This window comes from Schistocerca gregaria, chromosome 1, assembly GCF_023897955.1.
Source record: "Schistocerca gregaria isolate iqSchGreg1 chromosome 1, iqSchGreg1.2, whole genome shotgun sequence".
Taxonomy (NCBI): Eukaryota; Metazoa; Arthropoda; class Insecta; order Orthoptera; family Acrididae; genus Schistocerca; species Schistocerca gregaria.
The window spans coordinates 1164747794-1164770083 of record NC_064920.1 but is presented as its reverse complement, the minus strand read 5'-3'; positions in this window follow the sequence as shown (position 1 = coordinate 1164770083).

The window sequence follows — 22290 nt, the reverse complement described above, 5'->3', positions numbered from 1 at the left end:
GCTTTTGCTGAAGTCCCCTTAGTTTGTTATAAAATATAGTTTCGTAAGATTACAGTGCATGATTGTGCAAATATAATTGAAGGGAATACCTGTTTCACAGATGATTAAAGTACAAGCACATATAAAGTTTAATGAACCGGTTAGCAGTAGTACCAGTAGAAGTGAAGCTATGCACATTGTCAAAGATAATGTAGTTTTGGTACCCATCATTCATTTGGAATTTAATGAAGCCTAGTATTGCGTTTTATTACCTTGCAAGTTAATTCAAGTGAATGATTAGCTTTTAGAGATAGTTTTTACTTTTTCAGTAATCAAAGAATCTTAGCTAGTGAAACTACACCAGTTTATGGGTCCTCATGATACTGTCCTCCTATTAAGGAGAAAATGAACTATTACTGTTAATAAGAAAAATTGCTGTATGCAGAGGAGCTTAAACAGTGTGTTTAAGATGTTATTCATCTTTATTTGTGTTTTTCATGTCAGTCAAGATACAGATCCCTCATGTCCAAAATTAGTTCTGCACGTCATGAAGCGATGTTTCAGTATTTTGACTAAGTAATGCTAATGATTTTGGCTGTCATTAGTATGAGCTTGGTGCGATTCTGCTCCCCATAATCAACAGATGTGTGTGTTATTGGTAACTGCTGCTACATACAGTACAGAGTGCCCTCTGTCAGTTTGTATCCTTTTTGTTACTGAAAGGGAAAGCTCAACTGAAGTAACTTAAATAACTATGATACAATTTTCTCATATATGTACTTCCAAATTAATATGCCTAAGTAGACTGGCGATCGTTCATTTTTTCATACACTTATAATTTTACGACTTCTGTTAATTATCAAGGTTAAGACCCGTCTGGTTTCACTGTCAACTTCACAAAATTCTATATTATACTCCGAGATCCTTTTCCATTAGACAAAGCACGGTGGAGTTTTGCAATCCTCTGAGGGGGGAACGTTGGCATGTTACATGAAGCTTTTTCCGTGACAGAACGAAAGGTTCAGTTATGTGGGAACAGTGTTATTTGTGGCGTCACGTGACAGGAAATTTCAAAGTTTTACTCACTATTTGTTTTTTCATTATTGTGATTTCATTCCCCTGCCCCATATGGGTAGGGAAGGGCTGTCAGCGACGCAATCCGCCGCTCTTCAGCTGTGTGACAAGACAACCATTACAAGAATAAAACGTTACATATAAGGCGATAAAAAAGGGGGACATAAAACAGAGTAAGGGGAGATAATGGCGGTAAAAACACACTGACATGGAGACATTCATAGGGGGTGGGGGGGACAATTAAAAAGTCGACATAAAGTTAAAATAACAGAATCGGCGATTCTCAGAACACGAAGGAGTCACACGCACAGGTCAAAAGTCGGCCACAGTATTAAAAACACTCTAGAACAGCGCTCCCTCTAACGTACAGATTGTAGCATAAATATTGGGCCTAAAATAACTGTAGGACGAGCAGTGAATGTCGTGCAAAATAATTAATAGAAAACTTTACAAGTCTTTAAAAGATAAGATGTGAAGTGTTGACAAAATTGAAATGGCTACAAATACGGCAGTATATCAGAGCAAGCGAAAAGTACCTAATGTACTAGGCGGCAGTAGTTCACTAGACAAGAGCACAGATGACGCCACGGGATGGCAACAGCATTACGCCGAGTACCATACGCACGTCAACGATCAGATTCAGATGATGAGCCCGTCGCAAATATAACAAGGTATGAAGGACGACACGAATGAAGACAGTGGTTATATTAACGACTCGACGGGTATGTTCAGTTCATCGAAAGTCGAAAGTGAGCCGAGAAAAAAACGAGAAGTAGAATCTGAGTATGAGGACACCTTAGAACAAGATAGAGAATGCCCGAGGCAGGATTCCAACCTGCGACCGTAACAGTCACGCGGTTCCGGACTGAGCGCATTAACCGCGAGATCACCGAAAATGTGTGCTAAAAGGAGTCTTCAGGGGATGGCGGAGTAGCGTGATGATTTGTTTAACAGTTTACAGAAATATGAGTGGGAAGATTTTAAAAGAGATTATACGGCCATGGAATTAATAAAAGGGAGAAAGGGGAGTGGAAATGTCGAAAAGAGAGCGTTACCCGAAAACAAAAAAGAGTGGAAAGTAGTTAGCGCTGTGCAAGGTGACGAGAAGCGATTTCAGATGAAGTGGTTGGTAAGGGAGATAAAGGCACTGTGCAAAACACGAGAGCTGCCGATGTTATAGAAACTGGTGCTAGAAACAGAAAGAAATGGTCGGTATAAATATGAATCTGGAGGAAGATGAAATCCTCGATATTGTAGCTGACGAAAGACTCGTACAATTAGCTGTTGTTGATGGTCACGACAACGCAGATTCAGATGAGTACATGCGAACCACTTAAATCCATGACGATGATACTAAACATGAAGTTAAGATTGACATCATCAGAAGTGATATTGAAGGTTGTTTAGACGAAAAACTGCCTGTGACTGAAAATGAAATAGCATTTGTAGGAATGAGTCGAAATTTTGAAAATACAAAAAGTGACGAAAGGTTAAAAGAGGAGCTTGTTCGTTATTTAAGAGTAGCGTTCATGTTAGAATGAGGCAGTGAATATGAAATGAATGATAGTCCAGGTGAGGAATATGTTGAAATTGGGGAAGGGGAACAAAATATTATGGAAGATGTCTCTGAAAACAAAATGAAGTCTCATCCACAAAATCCGGCTGTAAATACCGAACCAAAGAAGAATGAGCCACCAGACAATACGACACCAGGGGAAAAAAACGATTGGGGTCATGAAAGACGTCGAAATCAGTAAGCTGAAGAAGCTTGGAGACATATGTGATTTTCCAGTAAATATATCTTGGAGCGATCTGATGGTCGAACCAGATTTGTTATGGGAGGAACAAGAAACTGCAGAAAAATAGGACGATCAAGCAAACTACGATCCCAGTCAAAATTTGCAGTATTAAATTGCAAGTACTTTTAGATACTGGATCTCCAATTAGTGTCATTTCACAATCTTTTTTTTTGATAACATTTCCAATAAACCTGGGTTAGTTATGAGGCCAGTAGATGGTGTGAAAATTGTAGGGCAACCGGCAAATCCAGCTAGCTTAGGCTAAGACAAGTGCTGATGAAATGTGAAATTAATGGACGAAAATTTGAACAGGTCTTCCTTGTTGTGCCTGAACTGAATATTGAGATGATTTCAGGTATCGAGTTTTTAGATAAGGAAAAAGTATTCACTTATTGTGGTAGTGGGACTGCCAAAGTTAATAAAAAAACTGGTATTTTGGAAGTTGTATTTGAGAACGAAATTTCACAGGACACCAAAGTTGATTCATTGCTATTAGAATGAGATCCAGGGAATGGTGGTTTGTCCAATTTTTATGAAATATACCATGTAAAAACATAATGATTGAAAAAGTAGAAAATTTTAAAGAATTTATTAAAGATGTACAGAAACCTACGTCAGAACAAAAACCCGATCTGTTTAACATTCTGACTAATAATCAGGAAGAGTTTTCATATAAACTGGGAGTAGTAAAAAAATTCTGAATACCATATTGAAGCAATAGAACATGAACCATTTTTTGTGAGTCCTTACCCAATACCTCTAGCTAAGAGAGAAGGTGCACAGGCGGAAATCGACAAAATGATTGGATAAGAATTATCGAAAGGTGCAATATTGAGTATAATAGCCCTTTCATTATTGTAAACAAGAAGTATGGAGACGTGTGAGTAGTAATCGATGTACGAACACTAAACAGGGTTGTAAAAAGAGAAGTAGATCGTCCCGAAAATTTTGACTAACTGTTGCAAAAGTTCAACAGTGTTCAGTATTTGACTAGCTTAAATCTGACGGAAGGATACTGGCAAATTCCACTGCATAAAGAGTCTCTAAAGTTACCACATATCTATTTGCGGGAACATGGTATCAATACAAAGCAGTTGTTTTTGGTCTTAGTAATTCCGTCTCAGTCTTTATTAGGGCCTTAGAATCCACGTTAGGAAGGCAGCTAAGTGCCAGATTGAACAAATAAGTGGATGACTTGTTCATCAGAAAAAAACTGCAAAGAACACTGCAAATTATTAGACAAAACCTTTTCTGCTCTGCAAGCAGAAGGGACGAGACTGAAACTGAAGAGATGCGAATTCATAAAACATAAAATAAAATTCTTGGGTCGTATTACTACCACTTCTGGGATTGGAAAGGTTCCAGACAAGTTAAATACCATTGAAAATACCCACCAGCTAAGAACAGAAAGCAATTAAAAATATATCTCTGTCTCTGCAGATTTTACTGCAAATTCCTGAAGGGGTAAGCATTTAATAGTTCTCATTTAAATGGGGTACATAAGAAAAATAGTGCATTCATTTGGACAGAGGAATGCCAACTACATATCGAGAATTTGAAAAATGAATTAATAAGGAACAATATCTTGCATCACTCTGTTTTGAGTGAACCATTTGATGTGAGTAGTGATAGCAGTGCATACGGAATCTGCATAGAAATTTACCAAGAAAGATAGATAAAGTAGAATGTAAACACTGGACAATAGCTTTCGCTTGTCGAACCCTGACTAACTACGAAAGAAATTACAACATTTCAGAAAAGGTTAAAAATGGTTCAAATGGCTCTGAGCACTATGGGACTTAACATATTAGGTCGTCCGTCCCTAGAACTTAGAACTACTTAAACCTAACTAACCTAAGGACATCACATACATTCATGCCCAAGGCAGGATTCGAACCTGCAACCGTAGCGATCGCGCAGTTCTTCAGGAAAGGAAGCTCTAGCATCGTATAGGGTATGAAAAGGTGTCGAAATTATTTGTGGGGCATAAAACAATTGTACATATGGATCACAAAGTGTTGATATACATTAAAGACCGCCACTTATTTACTGGTAGATTAAGCCATTACGCAGTTTGACTACGAAACTTTTCATGTTAAAGAATTGACATCATGTAGCAGATGCTCTATCCAGACTACCTGAAGGGATAGACAGAGCGCCAAAGGAAAATAACGAAGACGACACTTTCCATATGAGGTTCATCAAAGAGGTACAGGGAGGGGAAAACGGAAATCGAACAGATATGCGAGAATATGCAGTACTACCAAAATGAAGCTTGAAAATCATTTAAAGTAAATTTTAACAATACCGAATATACTAAAATTATTATGTATTATAAGATCTTCAAGGGTATTCTATACAAACGGTAAGATGTGACTAGATAGAAACGGAAACTATGTTTACCATCTCAGTTTGAGGCCAAAGTAATTGACTATTTTTACCTTGCCTTAGATCACTGTGGTCCGAAAAAGTTATTGAAAAACTTTCTAACATAATAACAATAAATACCAGTTGCAACAAGAAAGTAACTGATCTAATTAGGACACATGATACTTGCTAGAGGGCAAAGGTCACAAATCGAACCATCGAAAGTAACATGCAAAACAATGACCAGACGATACTCTTGGCTTATTATCAGTGGACTTATGTGGGCCTCTCCCGAAAGCTTCCAGAAATTGTACCAACATTTCAGAAGTATTTGAGATATTTTCGAAGTTTATCAAACCTTTACGATTAGGAAAGCTACTGCAAAAGCAGTGTTTAATATAATGACTGAATATTTCAATGCTATAGGAAAGCCAAAGACAGTACTCTCAGATAACAGACCACAGTTAATTTCAAAAATCTGGAAGTAAGTGATGGAACAAAATTGCATTAAAGTGAAATCTTCGGCATACCATCCTACAAGCATTCTAGTGAAGTTGTATATGCGTTAACTATGTAGAGTGATTCGAGCTTTCTGCCACCATAATCATAAGACATGACGCAGGTTTATTGCAGACAAATTATAATGAATACCTTCTACCATGGAACTACTGGATTTACACCCCAGGAAGAAACTAGTTTCCACCTTGTGTAAAATCAGATCTGAGAGAGAAAGGATTCTTAATAAGAAAAAGAATGAAACAAAAAGCGGAAGCCAGATCTAAAAGGCATGATAACGGCGTTATAGTGACAAAATTAAAAATTGAGGATTATGTTCTAAAAAATAAACCAAGAATTATCTACATTCAAATATATTTATAATGGTTCCTTTGAAGTGCAAGGACCTCCAGACACTAACACATATTATCTTGTGTACCCTAAGTCAAAGAAGCCATTAGTTGCTCTTAACATTGTAGATTTAAATCCTTAGTCCACAGAAATGAGTGATAAGGGGCAACATTAAAAAGTGTATATGGAATTAAGCAAATAGCATTTTACTCTGTATATTCTTGTTCATGATGTGGTGTTATCAAGTGATTTTGTGCTGTCAATCTTTTCTATTATGAGACTACCGATACATGTCTGTAAATTTCAGATTCTATGTAATATAATTGGATATACAAATTATAGGTAAACTCCAGGTTGTTACATATGTAAGGACTGCCTTGACTGAATACTTTCAACATAATCAGGTGGAGTACCAGATATGTCTATAGGCCAAGAAGTGTTGAAGTTGAAGATAAAGGCGGACTGCTTAGAATATTGAAGGGGCAGTGATGAAAGTTTGTGTAGTGTATGCAGTGTTTTTTATGATGAACTGCATGAAGGTTTCAACCAGACAAAACATAATTTCTTAATGATCATACAGTAAAAAATACGGATGAACTAATCATGTGAAACAAAAGCATTAAATTATTAACTCATCTTACCATACAAATGAAAATATTGTGTAATGTATGCTGTGTGTGCAAGCCATATGTAAATTCTACATATGTTTTGCTCGTCATAGACACATGAAAAGAATGGTATATTTTCTCTACGTAGCTTTTCATGTGACAGAACCAAAGGTTCACTTATTAGGGAATAGTGTTGTAAGCTGTGGTAGTAAATGCGGCTTTCCTCACCTTCGGCATCCAGCGAACCTAGACCTAGTTTGTAATGGCCTATCACAACTGTTCCCAACCTATACTTTCACCTCTGTCCATTGTCGTATAACAAATACACTCAACACACTGAAAATGGAAGGTACACAGCATCAGCGAGTATGACTAAAACGCCAATGTCACCACTAGACTTAAATACGTAATAATTAACTGTAAATAAACGTATGACAAGATTTTATTACTGTAATCATTCCCCACTTATAACAGAGTATTTTTCAGCTTTCAAGAGGTTTAGTGAAGTTATACTATTTACGTAAAAATAACTATGGTGTGAACTGATCACTGATAGGGGCGCACAAAGCCAACTGAGGATGGTTGCACATCACTACATTCAAACATATGTCTGTACCTTTGCTGCTCTCTAGGCATCAGCAACAAGTATTCCTTCATATCAGTTGCCGTCGGCACGATTTCTTTGAATTTAAACCACATCTATTACATACAATCGGAAATTTACAGACACACACACACATATATATATAAACAGAAGAGAGATGGTACTGCCCCCATAGTTCACAAAACGGGTAAGAACAATACAGCAGAAGTATCGAGAATAGGGCGCCAAATTGAAAAGACGCAAAATTCCCAATATTACCGACGTTTTATAGAAGCTCGAAATTTTGTGGGAACTTCGTACGACATGTTCCTAACGGTTTCCACTAATAAACTCTATAGAAATCATGCAGAAAACCAAAAGAAATTCTGGTCGTGTGTAAAGTAAACCACCGGCAAGATGCAATCAATATCTCTAATGCACGGTAACAAAGATTATGCTATTGATTTCAGCGCCGCAAAAGCAGAGTTATTAAACAGTATTTTACGAAATTACTTCACCAAAGTAAATATTCCATAATTCGAATCTAAAACAATTGCCAACATGAGTAACTTGGAAGTCAATATTCAGGGTGTAGCGAAGTAGCTTAGATCACCTCATAAAAGCAAGGCTTGTGGTACACCAATCAACTCCCTTTCAGTGTTGATACAATAGCTCCACATTTAGCAGTCGTATACAACCACTCACTTGTCAAAAGATCCGTTCTGTAAAGCAGGATTGTTTGGCCTCAGTTTTTACGTATTTATGATACACGTTCCTGTAACTAGTGAACACCGGCGATACTTGGTACTTACTGGGATTAAGGAAAACTTGAAAGGGATGACCCATCAATATAACTCTGTTTCGGCTCATTTCACAATATATAGCTATTAAATTTTCATTAACAAAATGAACGAATTTGCTAAGTTCTGTGGACCTTACAGCTTGAGTAGAGTAAGCTTTGGAAAAAGAAATTTGAAGTGCTGTATTGCAAAACATGTAACAATATGACAATGATTACAAGACGGCAGGACCTGCAGCCTTCCCGTTATCTGGTGAAACAGCGGCGTTTACCACCGTGCTGGACACAGTCTGCCTTATTAAATGCCCTTCTACAACATTTGAAAACCATATAGGCACCATTGATGACAAGAGTGACTCAATTACTCAAAACATATGTAACTTTTAATTTGAAAGCTGTATGTTGAAAGGCTTGGGGTCAAGATGCGAACCTGTGCTTATATGTTAAACATATTAGCAAACACTATGACAATTATAAGGGTTACTTCAAAGCAACAAATCTCTTAATTTCTATCGTCAAAAGGTGCGACTGGATCCCAAGACGTCCCTTCTGACAATTTTATTTTGACTATAGCCCTGCTGAACAGTTGGCTGTTAATATTTCCAAAGTATGAAACGTCTCCTTATAACAATTATACATAACTGTGCTTAAACTGACACACAATATTTTTAGCGCAACGCAATCTGACTTTCAAAAATCCCTACAAAAGAATGGCCCTGACTAACATTAACCTATACCTTTCACAAATCACTTACCTCACCAAAAATTTTCGTTACTCGAACTACTGCAATATAGTCAGCGCCACTACTGCCAGCTAAATAAAAGATTCAAACTATGGAAGTCACTAACTACAGATAGGGATAGTTAGCAAATGAAAGATTTTAATAGAGAACAAAGAATGTATTTACCTTAATAGTCATAATATATATATCATTTCATGACATCCAGTCTTACAAATTTCAAAACTCCGCCATCTCTCTCCCCACATCCACCACTGCTGGCGGCTCACCTCCAACTGCACAACGCTACGTGCTATTGGCATCCAGCTGCCGCTGTCCATCACTACAATGGCAGACAACAATGCAAACCAGCCACAGACTGCACACGGCACAGCCAGTGATTTTCATACAGAGCGCTACGTGGCGGCGGCGTTACCAATAAAAAAAACCTAAAGCGCCTACTTACAAGTAAAACTGATTGTCAGTTATTAAGTCCGCTCTGAACTAACGTCTTAAAACATTAATTTTGGACACTTATTACAAGAGAACTCACTCGGCGGAACCACAAGATCCAGCTAAAATGCACCAATAATGACCCGGTCCTTCAAACACAGCAACGAACAGCTTAGTACAACAGACTGTTGAGATTATATTTAATGACTGCGAAATGTGATTACAATCAGAAAATATAACCGGTTAACATCTGAATATAACGACAAGCTCCCTCCTTTGTTTAACAGCAACCTGTGTCTTAGTAAAATCGTTCCAACTGCATTTACGGCCAGTAGACGATTCATTAGAACAATGATTATGGGACACAAACCAGAAAGGAAAGGCAATATAACAGGGGGGCAAATTTTCAAACGACAACTAGTGTCGTAGTACAATGCTACGGCCTACACTTAACGGCCAAAGGGCCGACCGAGAAAGACTCTGAGGGTTGGGTACAAACCAGAAAATAATAAGGAGGGCAGTTAGACAATGACAAAAATCACCACGAGGATTACAGAATGTTACTCTACTTTATCAGCAAGCAGTTCCATGGATCCACGGTGCGTCGCAGCGCTTACTGAGTGGTGTCGATGAAAGCCAGGTAGAAGAGGGCAGCCAGGCCACGAGCGGTCACCCGACACGAATGTTGCCAACCAACCGACGGGATGTCGGCCTGCTGCTTGCAGTGAACGGTGACCCCGGTGAAGCACTCCGGTATCTTCGCTATGCGCAGGCCCTCCTTGCGCAGCTCGTGGCTTCGGCCGCTCCGACCTCGTGACCACCTCTTGACGCGACGCAACCGCCAATCCCCAAACTTCGTGCCTCCCTGTCGGGCCAGCGAACACCGCATATACAGGGTGGTCCATTGATAGTGGCCGTGCCAAATATGTCACAAAATAAGCATCAAACGATAAAACTACAAACAACGAAACTCGCCTAGCTTGAAGGGGGAAACCAGATGGCGCTATGGTTGGCCCGGTAGATGGCGCTGCCATAGGTCAAACGAATATCAACTGCGTATTTTTTTAAATATAAACCACCATTTTTATTACATATTTGTGTAGTACTTAAAGAAATATGAATGTTTTAGTTGGACCACTTTTTTCACTTTGTGACAGAGGGCGCCGTCATAGTCACAAACGTATAAGTACGTGGTATCACGTAACATTCGGCCAGTGCCGACGGAATTTGCTTCGTGACACATTACCCGTGTTAAAATGAGCCCTTTATCAATTGCGGAGAAGGTCGATATCGTGTTGATGTATGGGTATTGTGATCAAAATACTCCAAGGGCATGTGCTACGCATGCTGCTCGTTATCATGGACGACATCACCCAAGTATCCGGACCGTTCGCCGTATAGTTACGTGATTTAAGGAACCAAGAAGTGTTCAGCCACATGTGAAACGTCAACCAATACCTGCAACAAATGATGATGCCCAAGTAGATGTCTTAGCTGCTGTCGCGGCTAATCCGCACATCAGTAGCAGACTAAATTGCGCGAAAATCTGGAATCTCAAAAACGTCGGTATTGAGAATGCTACATCAACATCGATTGCACCCGTGCCATATTTCTATTCACCAGGAATTGCATGGCGACGAGTTTAACGTAGTGTACAGTTCTTCCACTGGGCACAAGAGAAATTACGGGACGATGACAGATTTTTTGCACGCGTTCTATTTAGCGACGAAGCGTCATTCACCAACAGCGGTAACGTAAACCGGCATAAAATGCACTATTGGGAACCGAAAATCCACGATGGCTGCGACAAATGGAACATCAGCGAACTTGGCGGGTTAATGTATGGTGCGGCATTATGGGAGGAAGGATAATTGGCCCCCATTTTATCGATGGCAATCTAAACGGTGCAATGTATGCTGATTTCCTACTTATTGTTCTACCGGTGTTACTACAAGATGTTTCACTGCACGACTGAATGGCGACGTACTTCCAATATGATGGATATCCGGCACATAGCTCGCGTGCCGTTGAAGCAGAAGTGAACAGCATACACTCCTGGAAATGGAAAAAAGAACACATTGACACCGGTGTGTCAGACCCACCATACTTGCTCCGGACACTGGGAGAGGGCTGTACAAGCAATGATAACACGCACGGCACAGCGGACACACCAGGAACCGTGGTTTTGGCCGTCGAATGGCGCTAGCTGCGCAGAATTTGTGCACCGCCGCCGTCAGTGTCAGCCAGTTTGCCGTGGCATACGGAGCTCCATCGCAGTCTTTAACACCGGTAGCATGCCCCGACAGCGTGGACGTGAACCGTATGTGCAGTTGACGGACCGAAGCGACGCACGGATGCACGCCAAGACCGTCGGATCCTACGCAGTGCCGTAGGGGACCGCACCGCCACTTCCCAGCAAATTAGAGACACTGTTGCTCCTGGGGTATCGGCGAGGACCATTCGCAACCGTCTCCATGAAGCTGGGCTACGGTCCCGCACACCGTTAGACCGTCTTCCGCTCACGCCCCAACATCGTGCAGCCCGCCTCCAGTGGTGTCGCGACAGGCGTGAATGGAGGGACGAATGGAGACGTGTCGTCTTCAGCGATGAGAGTCGCTTCTGCCTTGGTGCCAATGATGGTCGTATGCGTGTTTGGCGCTGTGCAGGTGAGCGCCACAATCAGGACTGCATACGACCGAGGCACACAGGGCCAACACCCAGCATCATGGTGTGGGGAGCGATCTCCTACACTGGCCGTACACCTCTGGTGATCGTCGAGGGGACACTGAATAGTGCACGGTACATCCAAACCGTCATCGAACCCATCGTTCTACCATTTCTAGACCGGCAAGGGAACTTGCTGTTCCAACAGGACAATGCACGTCCGCATGTATCCCGTGCCACCCAACGTGCTCTAGAAGGTGTAAGTCAACTACCCTGGCCAGCAAGATCTCCGGATCTGTGCCCCATTGAGCATGTTTGGGACTGGATGAAGCGTCGTCTCACGCGGTCTGCACGTCCAGCACGAACGCTGGTCCAACTGTGGCGCCAGGTGGAAATGGCATGGCAAGCCGTTCCACAGGACTACATCCAGCATCTCTACGATCGTCTCCATGGGAGAATAGCAGCCTGCATTGCTGCGAAAGGTGGATATACACTGTACTAGTGCCGACATTGTGCATGCTCTGTTGCCTGTGTCTATGTGCCTGTGGTTCTGTCAGTGTGATCATGTGATGTATCTGACCCCAGGAATGTGTCAATAAAGTTTCCCCTTCCTGGAACAATGAATTCACGGTGTTCTTATTTCAATTTCCAGGAGTGTACATCACGACAGGTGGATTGGTCGTCGAAGCCCGCTCGTTCACCGTATCTGTCGTCCCCGGATTTCGTTCTGTGGGGGAAGTTGAAAGATGTTTGCTATAGTGATCCACCGACAACGCCAGACAACATGCGTCACCGCATTGTCAATGCATGTGCGAACATTACGGAAGCCGAACTACTCGCTATTGAGAGGAATGTCGTTACACGTATTGCCAAAAGCACTGAAGTTGACGAACATCATTTTGAGCATTTATTGCATTAATGTGGTATTTATAGGTAATCCCGCTGTAACAGCATGCGTTCTCAAAAATGATAAGTTCACAAAGGTACATGAATCACATTGGAACAACCGAAATAAAATGTTCAAACGTACCTACGTTCTGTATTTTAATTTAAAAAACCTACCTGTTACCAATTGTTCGTCTAAAATTGTGAGCCATATGTTTGTGACTCTTACAGCGCCATCTATCACAAAGCGAAAAAAAGTGGTCAAACTAAACCATTCATATTTCCTTACGTACAACACGAATATGTAATAAAAATGAGGGTTTCCATTAAAAAAAAAACGCAGTTGATATCCGTTTGGCCTATGGCAGGTTCATCTAGCTTGCCAACCATACCGCCATCTGGTTTCCTCCTTCAAGCTAGACAAGTTTTGCTCTTTGTAGTTTTTTCGTTTGACGATTATTTTGTTAGATATTTGGCCCGGTCATGATCAATGGACCACCCTGTATATCGACAAGCAAATACCTTCTAAGGGTGCAATTTACACATACCAACTCTTCTTCATGGATGCTGGCAATGGTGCAGCAAGAGGGATAGTCGATACCACACCTGAGCCAGTGGCGCCAGACAGAACCGTCTACTTACTCAATGGCGCCACCGTTTAACTGGTACTGATAACTGTATTGTTCTTACTTACCGAGCCATAGCGCCCAAAGTGAGGAGGCGCTTTGATTTGGCAAGAAGATCTTTGCGAGAATTTGGAGAGGTGAAGTAGAGAAACTAGCCGCTAGACGTCGGGGCGCGAAAGGAGAGAAACGCGTGTGGACCGCGGAAAAGAGAAGATATTTGGAGGAATGCTGCGGACCCGGACGAGGTGTGGAGACCGGTTAGGAGTGAATCGGCTGATGCTGACTGGTTCAGCTGCCATCGGTTTTCGCTGAGGTGGCCCTTGGACTTGTGAAATAGTGGCCCTGTATCTATTGATACCGCTATGTACACTGTCTCATGACAGCAATTCCGGCGGCTGAAAATGGTGAGCTCTGCTACGCTTCGACATATTTGATTGTAACGAATGATTGTATAGTTGTGAGTTGGATCACAGGCTGCTGGTGCATGTTTCGTATGAGGCGAGCTTAATGCTTGGAACTGTGCACGCCGGCTAAAGGTGTCAATTGTGGTAGGCTCAAGAATAAGTTCGCATTTAACTTTGTGATGTAGCTTGGTCAGTTGAATATGTGGGCTAGTCTGTTAAGATTTCTAAACATTCATGGTGGTGTCTGTTTGTTTTATATCGTGTCTCCCTACCACTTTCGCCCAACGACGCTCTGAGCGTGTTTTTTAGGGAATTGACTAGTTTGAACCTGGGACCTGTTGCTGGTAAGGAGATGCCAGACCACACATGACATGTAGAATTCAGAAGAGTTTAGTGAGACTAGCGATGATATAACCAAATACTTAATGATTTGAGCGTCAGCTCCACTGCACTCCCTGTAAAAGAATATTAATACTAACTAAATTAAGTGGAAGGGGTTCAAGGCTTTCCTATTTTTAGTTAGCTGGTAAAATAACGTCGAAAAAGCACTTAAGTTTACCATAGGAAATTTTATTCTACCCACAAATCATCGTTTATAAATTGCACTATTGATAAACGGAAGTGTTTTAATACAGGATGGTAAAAGCCAACTGCGTTCAACAAAAATATGAACGAATATTCCCTGAATGGGTTTCGAAGTTCTACAATGAATCGAACGATGACCTATGCCATATCACATCTATAATCTAGGTTTAAGTTAAGTGTCACAAAAGAGAAAACTATCAAAATGGTCTACAGTGACTCTCAATTATCTTTAATTACTTATCTAACTTGTCGTAAATTACAGTGGCTGATGTGGCTTTTCAATAATTATATAACAGAGAAATCATCGCGTTTCAGATTTTTACTTCAAGTGGCAAATGTGAACACCATGAGCTTTAATTTACGATCGGCACTAGTATTACGCAAAAAAGGAGGCGTAGCAGATGAGACTTCTGCAGTTCTGAGTTAAGCCTTATGTGCTCAAAAATGCGGCATCGCGTGCGTTCATTACCTTGTCGGTATTAAGGCAGCTTCAGGGGGGCAACGGCCGGCGCACAGCTCCGCTCACCTCGCCATCTCGGAACTAACTCTCCTCTAACCTCTCCTTACTACAATTTACCGAAGTTGGTTAAAAAGAAAACTATCTGTCTGTGTTTTCATCTGACCAATCAGGGTCTCAATGTTAACCTTAAGCACCACCTACAAAAATTCTGTCTATCCAATGAGAAACGTTATATTTTTCGTGGTGGGGCAATGTTTTCAAAGTTTGCAACGTAACAGAGACGCGAAAAAGTCTCGCGCTAAAACCTGCAGCTGGTGTGGTCCTTTTAGCGTTATCGTAAGATCTATACTGTTCTTCTGGAGGGCTCTATCTTTTAACATGAGCTGGAGGGTGGTCCTAATGTAACAGATACACGAAAAAGTCTCAAGCTAAAACTTGTGGGTGGTAGTGGCCCTTTTTGTGTTATCGTAAGATCTATACTGTTTTTCTGGAGGGCTCTAGCTTTTAACATGGGCTGGGGGGTGGTCCTTAACGTAACAGAGACGCGAAAAAGTCTCACACTAAAACTTGCGGGTGGTGTAGTCTTAGCGGTAGGCTGGCGACGTGGGTGTCCAGTCCGTCCCTTATCGTAGGGCCTTCTATCTTAACACGGTTCTGCTCTCGGCTTCTGTTCTTGTTTCTCCCCTCGGAACTGCGTCAGTCTCACGGTGGGAAGGTATGACAAGCATTTAGGCATTCTTGTGTTAGTCTGTGGTATTCCACTTGCTCACTCGTTACTCGTATTACTTAGGTTAATTTAATGTCACGATTTATTCGGAGCTATGTGAAATACTACTGGATTTGCTTATCATGTCAGGGTTTTCATGGAAGTTGTTGGATTTGCCTGATACCTTACAGATTAATAACTGTAAACGCTCCCTTTCCACGTCGTGCTGGCTGTAATTATATACACTGATCATTTTTAATGCAGTCTGGTAGTAACTTGATCCATTGTTTTCATTCTTGTCAGATAACTAAATGTAATCTTGTGTCAATTTTCAGAGGCCAAGCGCTCCTTTTCGCCATATAAGCTTCCGGCGAGGTCAACTAGTGCTCCTCAGCAATGCTGTAAACTTAGTCTGTTTTAGTGCACTACTCCTCGGGTCCTGTAATAGGCCGCCTTCCATTCCACGATATAGGGCAAGCATTTCCAGTTATTCGTGGCGGTCCAAATGGTCTGGGCCGATCAGTTGCTGGAGGAAGGAAACTTCTCAATGCGGTACCCGTATTTGTAATATTGCTGTGACAAAGGAGAATGGATTGGCGGATTTTTCTTGGGTTACCGACTACGTTATGCACATAACAGTTGTGTTAAAGTTATTATGTTTCTGTTAAAGTGTCTCGCTTAATTTTCTTGAACTTGGCAGCTGAATTTAAGTCAGTGGCTAGCAGTATTATCTTACATTCCGTACGAGTGCACGAAATTCCTTTAATCACGTTTTAATCTCTGTAAATTATAACTAGCCGTTCATGGAATGTTAGTTTTACGATTTTAGCCATATGTCTGTCTCGAGAAACGACTCTTTCTGAAATGAAGTGACTAACGGTCGTGTTTATGTTGCTATTCTTAATATTATAAATGTAATCAGTAATTTCTTCACCTATTTCTTAGCCTTAAGTTTTGACACGAATTCAGAGACTTAATAGTAATTTAATATGTTTATTGCCTTAATGATTGCTACATACGTAAAGCGAACGTCTTACTTAGAATACCATTACTCTGAAAATTTCCTTGGGGTTTGTTAAAGCCCGATTTAACACCAATGGATTTTTGTGTATTGGGATAGTTGAAAGACATAGTTTATGAGGACAAAGTCAAATATACGTGAGACAATACTTGCTCGCATTATAAACGCAATAGACGAAATTAAAGAGAACGCTGTGAAACTGAAACGAGCAACATAATATGTTCGTACACGCGCAGCTAAATGCATTGAACTCGGTGGAGAAATTTTTGAACATTTATTGTGAATGTATTGTGAAATTGTATTGGCACTGTTCAACTTCCTTAACACTGAGCTTTGTTTTTTGGAGTTTAACATGAAACCACGTGTGCTTTGGTAATAATTATCTGAAATATTCATAGAGTTTCAATTAACGTTATTACCATCATTTTTCCAAAATTAAGTTCTCTACTTCTATCAAAAACTTTGTCGAATTTTCTGGAATTTAAAGAACAAATTGGGCCAAGTAGTTAATAAATTAAAAATTTTAAGAAATTATTTCTTTGATTCTGTGGATGTTCTTGAAACCTACTGCAGATACACGTCTGGGACATGTTTTATTAGATTCACCAGATCACTAACAACAGAATAAATGGAAATCGTGCTTTTCTTTTAACCTCGTACAGTTTTGCGATGTCTTCATATTAGCGAAGTTTGCTAAATTTCAGGCAAAATCTTTTATCAGCCGTAACTTCGTCACTAAACATTTGCTGACCTACGTTTATATGAACTTTTTTCTTTAGTTTTACTTGTAGAATAACATTTTAAAATATTCCCATATCTTCGTGTATCACCCTATATAACATCTGGTGTTACTATGTCTGGTGTCTGTTTTAGTTAAATTTCACGTGAAATTCTAAAATAGCGATTCCATGTCGATTTGTTCTTTTTTTATACACTGTGGCGTAATATTTTGATATTTAAGATCTTGCAATTGTGGACAGTTCACACCACAGATGTTTTATATTTACATAGTTACAGATTATGGTCAGAGATGATACTGGAACGTTATTTACAATGTCCTTTCAAGACATATTTCACTGCAGGCCCTATCATTAAGCATCGGCAGCTAAGAAAGTTGTCTTCAGTCCTGGACACAACTTTGATGACTATACATCATGTTCCGTAATAAAGTGTGCAGGGTAATTTTTTCCACCTTGTACAATCTCTAGAAAATAATCGATGAGAGTATACGGATTAAGAAAAGGCTAATGAACTTTTTGGCGGAAACGCATGGTTTCCATGCTAGAGACCATTCATTCAGTCGTACTTCGTTACAAAGACTGCGGTCTAATACATGCTGTACAATGAAGCCACAGTTTGAGTATGCATGGTTTCCACATAGAGGAGGGTACTGTTCCTCGTACGCCATGCCCTAGCGCCCTCTGTTGCACGAGCAACTGGTAATGTTGTGTCCGATTCACTTCTCTTGCTGACTCACCTAGTAGTGCATGTGATACAGCATTGTACACAATGGTTCCTTATTCGAATCGAGAGCTTGCCGAAGTGGAGTTTACTTACGGAAAGGCAAATGGCAATGAGCAACGGGCAGGAAGATTATATAAGGAAATCTATCCTGGCCAAAAACAAACACAGCAATCAATGTCTGCAACAACGTTTCACTGTTTGTCTGAGACAGGCTCATTTCAGGAAGTGCGAACTCATGAAGCACGTACCCCGAAATGTTCGGACATCATACTTGAAAGTGTGATTAACACTGGGGAAGGGGAGCGCCGTGTGAGTAGCAGGCAGTTGGCCCGCCAGTGCAGGGTCAGCCAGACGACCGTGTGGAACATTCTCCATGACAATCCTTATCACTTACAGCTCATGTAGGGCTTACTACCGACAGACGTTCCACATCGGGAGCACTTTTGTCATTGGTTTCTTCACCAGGCAACCACGATTCTGGGATGTGTGCCATCCATCCTATTCACATATGAGACCACCTTTACGCGGAGTGGTATCTTCGATTTTCATAACAGTCATCTGTGGGATAGTATGCAGAAACCCCATGATATAATGACAGCGAATTATCAACATCGGTGCAGATAAAATGTATGGGTCAAGATAATTGGCGATTATTAATTTTGGGGCCAGTCTTCCTTCCACATCGCCTAACAGGCCTGTACTATCAGCGTTTCTTGCGAGTGACTTAGCCTCCCCTGGTGGAAGAAGTGCCATAGATGCTTCGAAGGTTTGTATACCGATTAGGTTCCTTTCAGATTACGCTGATACAATAGCTCCCTACTTAGCAATCATATATAGCCGCTCGCTCACCGATAGATCTCTACCTACAGATTGAAAAATTGCGCAAGTCTCACCAGTGTTTAAGAAGGGTAGTAGGAGTAATCCGTCGAACTACGGACCTAGATAATTGACGTCGCTTTGCAGTAGGGTTTAGGAGCATATACATTATGGATCACCTCGAAGGGAACGATCTATTGATAAGTAATCAGCATGGTTTCAGGAAACATCGTTCTGGTGCAACACAGCTAGCTCCTTATTCGCACGAAGAAATGGCCGCTATCGACAGGGGATTTCTAGATTTCCGGACAGCTTTTGGCACCGTTCCTCACAAGCGACTTCTAATCTGGCTGCGGACCTATGGGGTATCGTCTCAGTTGTGAGACTAGATTCGTGACTTCCTATCAGGAAGGTCGCAGTTTGTAGTAATAGACGGGAAATCATCGAGTGAAACTGATGCCCGCATCTCGTGGTCGTGCGATAGCGTTCTCGCTACCCACGCCCGGGTTCCCGGGTTCGATTCCCGGCGGGGTCAGAAATTTTCTCTGCCTCGTGATGGCTGGGTGTTGTGTGATGTCCCTAGGTTAGTTAGGTTTAAGTAGTTCTAAGTTCTAGGGGTCTGATGACCTAAGATGTCAAGTCCCATAGTGCTCAGAGCCATTTGAACCCTTTTTTGAGTAAAACTGAAGTGAAATTAGGTGTTCCCCAGGGAAGCGTCCTGGGACCTCTGCTGTTATAAATGATCAGGGTGACAATCTGAGCAATTCTCTTATGTTGTTCGCAGATGATGCTGTAATTTACCATCTAGTAAGGTCATCCAAAGACCAGTATCAGTTGCAAAGAGATTTAGAAAAGATTGCTGTATGGTGTGGCAGGTGGCAGTTGACGCTAAATAACGAAAAGTGAGAGGTGATCCACATGAGTTCCAAAAGAAATCCATTGGAATTCGATTACTCGATAAATAGTACAATTCTTAAGGCTGTCATTTCAACTAAGTACGAACAACTTCAGTTGAAAAGACCACATAGATAATATTGTGGGGAAGGCGAGCCAAAGGTTGCGTTTCATTAACAGGACACTTAGAAGATGCTACAAGACAGCTTACACTACACTCGTTCGTCCTCTGTTAGAATGTTGCTGCGTTGTCCAGGTTGGACTAACGGAGGACATCGAAAGGGTGCAAAAAAGGGCAGCTCGTTTTGTATTATCACGTAATGGGGGAGAGAGTTTGGCAGATATGATACCCGAGTTGGAATGGAAGTCATTAGAGCAAAGACGTTTCTCGTCGCGGCGAGATCTGTTTACGAAATTTCAGTCACCAACTTTCTCTTCCGAATGGGAAAATATTTTGTTGAGCCCAACCTACATAGGTAGGAATGATCATCAAAATAAAATAAGAGAAATCAGAGCTCGAAAAGAAAGGTTTAGGTGTTAGTTTTTTCCGCGCGCTGTTCAGGAGTGGAATGGTAGGTAGATAGTAGGATTGTGGTTCGATGAACCCTCTGCCAAGCACTTAAATGTGAATTGCTGAGTAATCATGTAGATGTAGATGTTGATGGTGCTCGAGTCCGCTTCGCCGCTAACGTCTATCGTGTTATCCGTGATCGTCCGGCCGGTGTGGCCGAGCGGTTCTAGGCGCTTCAGTCTGGAACCACGTGACCGCCACGGTCGCAGGTTCGAATCCTGTCTCGGGCATGGATGTGTGTGATGTCCTTAGGTTAGTTAGGTTTAAGTAGTTCTAAGTTCTAGGGGACTGATGACCTCAGATATTAAGTCTCATAGAACTCAGAGCCAGTTAGCATGGAAACCAGGCATTTCCGGGCTTACGTTCGTTAGATCTTTTTTGTTATGTATCCTCTCATCGATCAGTCCGAAGAAAAAGATCACCCCACATAATAAACAGCTATTGTGAGCTGAATTATAGCGGTCTCACTGGTACTTCAGTGCGGGTTAATTTTTGTTCATCTTCAAGTTATCCGGCGAGAGAATTTTAAGGTTTTCCTAATCTGTAGACTATGCAGAAATGTAATCAAGATAATTTTAGCAAAATGATATTGGTTTTGGATGTTTTAATGTTGGCAGGTAGGAAAAAATATATAATCGACAGTGAAAAGTTATTTTTTCCATTTCATATAAAATCAGTTTGCCAACAATGCACTTCGTAGGAGGAGGGAACTTACAGCAGAGTTAATACGATGTATTCACTTAGCTGCCTCCCTCCCTGTATCTTTTCTCATGAAGCTATCCGATTTTTGAGCTATAAAGGCAAACATTTACGAAGCTTATTTGAACATCCAGGTGAAGAAATGAAGTCCGAAACCACAGGTTATTAGTACAACACGTTGTAACACTGCAAGTTTCATTTTCATGTAAGGCTACACTCCTGACAAATCCTTTCAGACAAAACATTTCATACAAAACGTTTTAGCCGCGCGGGATTAGCGGAGCAATGTAAGGCGCTGCAGTCATAGACTGTGCGGCTGGTCCCGGCGGAGGTTCGAGTTCGGACATGGGTGTGTGTGTTTGTCCTTAGGATAATTTAGTTTAAGTAGTGTGTAAGCTTAGGGACTCATGACCTCAGCAGTTAAGTCCCATAAGATTTCACACACATTTGAACATTTTTTTAAAACCTTTTAACAACCAAATGTGTTTAATATTACACAATGGAAGCTCCAGGTTGTAATATGAGGAAAATGTAGAATACTGCTTATCGAACAGATGGCACGTTAAGTTGCAGATGGGCACAACGAAAAGACACTTACAAATTTGCTTTCGGCAAAAGCTTGATCCGAAAAGGAAATACACGTTCATTCGTACAAGCAAGCAAGAATCATTGACACACAAACACACACACACACACACACACACACACACACACACACACACACACATGTGACCGTCAACTCCTGCCCTAGGTGTTGTCTCTCTGGTAAGTATTTGATATTAAAATATTTATCTTTTCAAATGGCTCTGAGAACTATGGGACTTAACATCTGAGGTCATCAGTCCCCTAGAACTTAGAACTACGTAAACCTGACTAACCTAAGGACATCACAGACATCCATGCCCGAGGCAGGATTCGAACCTGCTATCGTAGCGGTCACACGGTTCCAGACTGAAGCACCTAGAACCGCAAGGCCATTTTCTTTTCATAAAAGCTTTTCTTGGTTTTGCTGGTGTATCTGTCATATCCTCGTTAGTAACGCCACAGTAATGTTTAAGTTATTTGTATTTTTCATAATTTTATTATTGAGAAATTATTTACTACCTTTAGTATCTAATTTCCTCATCTGATATCCGCATTATCATGTGATTTAACTGGAATTCGTTCCGTTATCTTCTGTCACGTTATAGCCTCTTTTCAATATATAACGGATCGCCCTGTTCCCTTGCCGCATCTAATGTGTTAACTCCTTGAGTTGTCATTCTTTC